The sequence below is a fragment of the Centruroides sculpturatus genome, unplaced genomic scaffold, assembly GCF_000671375.1.
Source record: "Centruroides sculpturatus isolate CEXI.00-Female unplaced genomic scaffold, Cexi_2.0 scaffold2854, whole genome shotgun sequence".
Lineage (NCBI taxonomy): Eukaryota > Metazoa > Arthropoda > Arachnida > Scorpiones > Buthidae > Centruroides > Centruroides sculpturatus.
This window is the reverse complement of record NW_019386990.1, coordinates 1603-8283: the sequence shown is the minus strand read 5'-3', so window position 1 is coordinate 8283 and position 6681 is coordinate 1603. Positions and strand designations below refer to the sequence as shown.

The following is a 6681-nucleotide window of genomic DNA, read 5'->3' as shown; positions in this document are numbered from 1 at the left end:
ACAGAAATTATTAGGCTTCAAACAGGGTGAACAAAATCATGCCCCCCCCACACAGTCTAACATCCACACATATAGAAAAAACCTCGAATCTTTTGCATATCTTGAAATTTCAAGGTGTCCCGAGTCCAAAAAAATGTAAAAATTTGGGAGGGGTCATTTTTTGACCAAGCACTACACTTCCATCTGTTATATATAACATCCGGAAAAGTAAAAATTATCGAATACATATTTATATATTACTTAGAGAAGTCTTTTAGCTTTGGAATAAAAAGTTTCTACACTCTATCTTTATTAGAACTCATTTATTGAATCTTTTATTCTGAGGTCACGTGATGACATCAGAATTTCCGGGTCTCTTTCAGTAACAAATTTGCCCCTGGTCGGAGTCGGATGGTAAGGAAGAGTCGGAGTTGGAGTCGGTAGATTTTTACGCGACTCCACAGCCCTGGTCACAACTATAAAATGAACTGGTTTGCAAGTTTTGATGTTTTCATAGGGTGAATAGCATTATGCCTTAAAAGTATAGAAATTGAAATTAAACTTTTATCTATTGAAAATCCAGTTTCCTTCAGTCAAAATAGTCTTTTCCCTTATTCCATATTGGTAATCTTTTAAAGAATGCAAACATATCTGAACAACTTTCTCTACTGAAATTTTAGATTCTAATGCATAATTGAGATAATATGAAAAAAAAATTTAACTGCATCAAGAGAAGAAATTTTTGTTTTGGTGATGATTGTTAATTTATTTAAAACATAATATCATGTTAAATATGCTGTTGTTAAAAAAATAACAGTATCATTAATAACAAAAAACAAAATCCACATGGAATTTGATGGGTAATTGGTAAACAGTTTATGATAAAAATAATTTTTGTTAAGTATGTTTATGTTAACAAGGTTTAACTCTGTAAATGCAGAGATAAGATTTGTTCAATAAATTATGTTCTATATGTTTTTAAACTTGAATATTGTCTTTGCAATAATACAAACAACAGCATCTCTATTGTCATTTGTCCAAGCTGGAACTGATACAGAATCACTGTACAGTATACATACTCTTTCAGTAAAATAGAGGAGCATGATTAACAGTAAAAGGCTAAAACAAAAACCTAATTTATAAATTATATTTTATAGTTTCATGTTTATATAAGTTTTATATAGTTTGTGGATATATTATATCTATATTTAATTTTGTAAATTTATGGTATGCACTAAGTCTATCAAAAAATATGATTTTATTGAATTTTCAGAGCATTCTAAACTAGAATTCTTTATTAACTTTCAAATGTAATGCTTGAATTTGAAGCAGGTTTCTTAAATAAGCCAAAGACGTTTGTATGTGCTAATAAATTACTTTGCTGGAAAAAGTGTGTATGGTGATTTGTGATTCAATTGCATCTTTTATTTATATCATAATATTTTTAATGCTAATAGTGTCATTTAGAAATCTCTCTCTCTCTCTCTGTTAGGTTCAGATCTGCCAGATTTAAATCTGACAAAAGCCGGATTCTTTTCATATTCTGTCACTATTTGACAGAAGCCTAAGAAATGTTTAATACTGATTCAGTTAATAAAAGCATGCTTTATAATAACTTTAATGATTTTTTAACAAATTTGAATTGATAAATTAATTAATTATTTGATTGTGTATGAAAAAAATTTTAATTTATAATAATAAAATTGTGAATTATTTAAAATTCCAATTTATTTTGAAGGACCCAACATTTTTACTAGTAAGTTTTAATTGGAATGAATTATGTTAATATATGGGTATCTCTTGCTTAATGCGGGATTTGATTAACATGTGAAATTAATTGTGGCAATCCTTTTATATACATGGCATAAGACTTAATTTATGTGACTTTACCAGCTGTCTTTACTTAACATAAATGCCATCTTTTGATATATGTGGTAGGATCAAGGGATTAATTAGTTGTGTTAATCAAGGGATACCTGTAATTAATTTATCTGTGTTTTTACTATTTGTTTCTGTTAACATAACTTATTTGGAATTTTATATCTGTTGAAGAGCATCTGTTGTTAATTTATTCTAGGCAATAAAATGCCAGTTATATGGGCTCATAGATTATGCTGACAACAAAATCATGCTGCATCATTTAACGGATAAAGATTTAATATTAGGAAAAACGCTAGTTGCTGAAGTTGTTAATAGGTAAATTTATTTAAAATTTTTGATAATTTATATATAATTTGACTGGAATATATTTTCATTATCTTAACTAAACCTTGAAAGTTTATTCTGAATAATAAAATGTAAGAAATATACATGCAAATTCATAAAAAATTTTTTAAAAATATGTTAATGATATGCCTGTATTTTTTTCTAAATAATAAGTGATATTCAATTGTGGTATTGAAATGAATGAAATAAGAAATGTACAAATGGTAGGAATGTGATAATTTTATATAAATTTCAATCTGAATAATAATAAATTTTCATAGGCAAATAAAGTTTTGGCTTTTTTTGGCATACATGCCACAATACATAACTAAATATTACTGAATGTTTTCCAACAGTAGAACATTGTTTGTTAGTTAAAAATACTGATTTGTATCTGGTGAAAGAACATTCAACATCACAGGAGGTAATGGGAGCATACTTAAAACATAGTTTCCTAGACTGTTAGTTTTTCTAGGGTTACTATAGAAGCATTTTCTTTACCTCTTACTACACCTGCAATAAGCTTCAAATGCAGTATATTACATCTATTGATACAAAAGCATCTTTGCTAGTCACTAAATTTTTTCACCTTCTGACTATTTCCAAAGACAAGAATTATGAAAGATGCAAAATTGCATCACAAAGAAAATGGAAATCAGTTTGAATGTATCAGTTTCTCTCATATCTGATTCTTCTGAAATAACAATCGTGCTACATGTATGAGGAGAGAACTCTCCAAAAAAAATTCTCTTTTGGATGGTGGGCTACTTCTAATTCAATCTTTCTGTTTAGGTGAATGTTCAATGAACTTGTCTGCATCTATTTTCCAGATGGCATTGTTGTGAAAAGCCATATTTTGCAATAGTGAACTTCTTTTCAAAATTTTTCTGTTTTTCTATCTATTTTTTGATGTGAGAGGGACTGTGCATTTGTTCCTCCGGGTTAAAAGATTAACTATAATTTTTGTCTGGAAGTTTTGAGAAAGTTGCATCAAGATCTGTGGAAGAAACATTTTTCACAAATCTTGATACAATCTTCAGTAACCTTAAGAAAATCATATATACCAAAAAGCTATTGTGAAATTTCTCATTCATTTACTTTTTTAAGTGATCTTGAAACTTGATAATCATTTTGGCAGAAACATTTTATGCATTTTGGTGACTTCAATTTTTTTGTTTTTAACTTTACTTGTTTTAACATTGGACTATGTTCAAGCTTCAGTTTTTAATTAAAAATTATTTGTCCATGTTGCTAGTGCATCTTCTCTATATAATTTAAATGTCTATTATAATGCTTATTTTCTTTCCCATTGAAAATAAATTCTAAAATTCAAGATGATTTATCTTGGAAAAAACCAAAACTCCATAATTAATGTATCTTGAGTTATGGCAAACAAATGAGTAGGTTTCCCACCATGACAGCACTTTTACCTATACTTTGCTGAGTGTTCAGCAGTTTTTGGTCTGAAACAGTATGACCTTGTGCTTCACCTTCCTTATTTAGTTGATCTTTCTCCATTGCAACTTTTTTGTTTCCCCAGATGAAAAAAGTTCTCTAAAGATAAAGATCTTCTGATGTGGAAGAGGGGAACCAAAAAATGGCAGAGAGCTAAAAGACATTAAAATTGATGAATTCAAAAAGTGTTTTAAGCAGTGAGAAAAAACATCTTGATAAGTGCATTTCATCAAACAGAGAGTACTTTGAAGAAGGCAACTCAAGTTTGAACAGTAAAAATAAATACATAATTTTTTTATAAACAAATTTTAGTTTTTTCTTTTTGCAATTAGTGACCTCTTCTCCATGAAGCTACATAACTACATTTTTTATTGTTTCAAAACTATGGCATAATATTTAACAACATTTAATCAAGAGCTCCATTGAGTAATGGAGATACCAATGACTATGAATTTTCCACAGTTTCTATAGAAGTCACATGTAAATTATGGACTTACAGAATATTCCTCTAAAAACAGCAGAACGATCATTTACATTCTCAAACAAGTGTGCTAATTTAAAAACACATTTAGGTGTTTTATTCATATAGAATTGCTAGTATGCTGAATCTCAAATCAGTCAGTTCATACCAATACTGTGGAATGTAGGCTGAACAGATGAATATGCCTATTTTGCAAGTGGCTAACTAGGGGTCTGTTTAAAAATTGTTCCTATGCACTTCTGAATTTCATGGTTGTACTAAAACTGTCAAAAATGACTCATGCTTGCTTCTATAAGTGATATGTGATTATCTGACATCACAATCAAGCATACTGCAAAAGCCCAAGTAAAAGGACTGTGTAATGTGTTTATGACATAGACGAAATGGTGGATTACATCAATTATACAAATTTTATTCTATNGCTATTGTATCATTAAAAATTATTTTAAAATTATTTTATTGCTCACAAAATAAACAACCACTTATAATTATAAAATTAAGTCTCGTTTAAATACTGGCCTCCCTTCAATGATTGAGCCAGTATTGCCAGCTAAAACATGCAAAAATTTAACAAAAATAATAATAAAGTAGTCAAGACATAGCCAAATATTGTAGTGCCACATCACTAGCGGACATTTGAAATTTGTGGAAGGTTGGTTAACCGATGTGACGGTTAATCGGGGGGTCGGATAATCGATGCTCTACTGTACTTCATATTATGAAGTAATTGTAAAAACATTTTAGTTATATTCTTTGTTCTGACTGTTATTAATGGTGATGATAATTGAGTAATTACTTCATTACTTAGTCTAATCTTATTTTTCTATAAATGTGTAGTTTATATCAGTATATAACTGTTGAAATTCTCCTTATGAAATTAAAGTGATTTGTGTTAATTACAATATTTTCTGAAATTGCTATATGATGATTTAACTACTTAGTTTTTTTTTTTTTTTTGTTAAAGCATTCTGTTGATTTTTGTCTTCAGCAATGTGAATCTTAAGTATTTTCATTTTTAAACTTCTCTTATTTTACTTCTGATTACTTGTTTACATCTTTTTGGTTGGATTATTTCTAAGTTGTTTTTTCTGACTTAAAATATATGATAAATGAGAATAGAAATTTCTTTTCTTAATGGTTTTTACTGGTTTATTGTGACTGTGTTTATCATTTTTCTCTTTGTATTCCTTGTTCCTGTTTATTTCAACAAAATTTAAATTTAGTTTTGTTTTCAAATTAATAAATTATTCCCTTTTTTTTTTTTTTCAGAAGTTAATAAAACTATTTATTCCCTAAATGCTACTACCTTCAGTCCAGATCATATCTCAGCAGTCTTTTAAAAAAGTTGAAATATACAAGGACTATTTTTTAAATAAGGTCCATTTGTGAATGAGAGTGAGAATGATGTGTGATTGCAGCAGTGTGCATGAGCATCTGATTTCAGCATTCTTTGCGCATGGCAATGCATGCTGAAAGCAGATGCCATTTGCAGCCATATCATCTGTCTATGTAGAAGTTTATAATGTTAGCATTATAAACTGTTGAAGTTTATAATGTTCAAGAAGATTGAGTCGCTCGCCGACAGTAAGATACGACCTGTTATTTGATTTCAGTGCGAAAGATCATGGTAACTGTCTTTTGGGACAGGAAAGGGACTTTGTTAGTGAAATTTATGCCAAGAGGCACAACAATCAATTCTGATGCTTGTTGTGTGACCTTGAGAAAACTCTCCCGTGCCATACAAGACAAGCAGCGTGACCTAATGTCTTCTGGCGGCAGGCAGCAAATTTCTTTGAAGTCTGAATTTTAAAAATTTTTGGGCGGTATGCAAATGTTTGAACAAAAATAGAAATTATGTAGAAAAGTATGTAGAATATGGGAAAAAATATTTTTAAACGAAATGTACAGTATTTTTCTTCTTATCAAAAAATGGACCTTATTTAAAAATACCCTTTGTATATCAGCAGTTATGTTTTTTAGAATCTTTACAAAAACAGCTCAGTATAAACATTGGTTTGCTTCTTTTATCATTACTATTCCAAAAAAATGATAAAAAAAATCTCTCTCTCCAATTACTATTTCTTCTGCTAAGTGAAAATTTTTTGAAATTTGCATTTACAGATATATATCTATACCCCATTTTCTTTAAAATTTCTATCAATTCAACATTGTGGCATCCATTTCTATCCAACCATGACTAATCTTGAAACTATTTCTTTAATCTTTCAAAATTTTGAATGTAAATGTCCCATTTTTATTATATTCATAGATATCTTCTAAGCTTCTGACTCCATTCTTCCCAATTTATTACTAACCTTAATACAAGAACAGTGTGATTTAGATCTTGTTTATCATTTTTGGTTAAACAATTATTTCCTTACACGCATTAGTAAAAATAAAAATAGGTAATTTTGAATTGCTTGATTTTTATCTGATCTGTTGTATTCAGGAAAATTCAATCTTGAGCAGTTTTTTTTTCCTTTTCAGTTTATATTTATATATTCAGTCATCTTAATTCACACATTATAGCCTATGCTGTGATATTAAACTAATAAATTGTG

The 6681-nt window shown here is 28.8% G+C and overlaps 1 long non-coding RNA gene across 1 annotated transcript in view; it reads left to right on the top strand.

Annotated features, from left to right (window-relative positions):
• Positions 1–2175, top strand: part of LOC111616022 — a 10493-nt gene extending 8318 nt beyond the window's left edge. Inside the window, exon 2 of the long non-coding RNA XR_002755178.1 lies at positions 2057–2175. This is a non-coding gene — a long non-coding RNA (uncharacterized LOC111616022). The remainder of the gene's footprint in view (positions 1–2056) is intronic.
• Positions 2176–6681: the final 4506 nt, after the last annotated feature.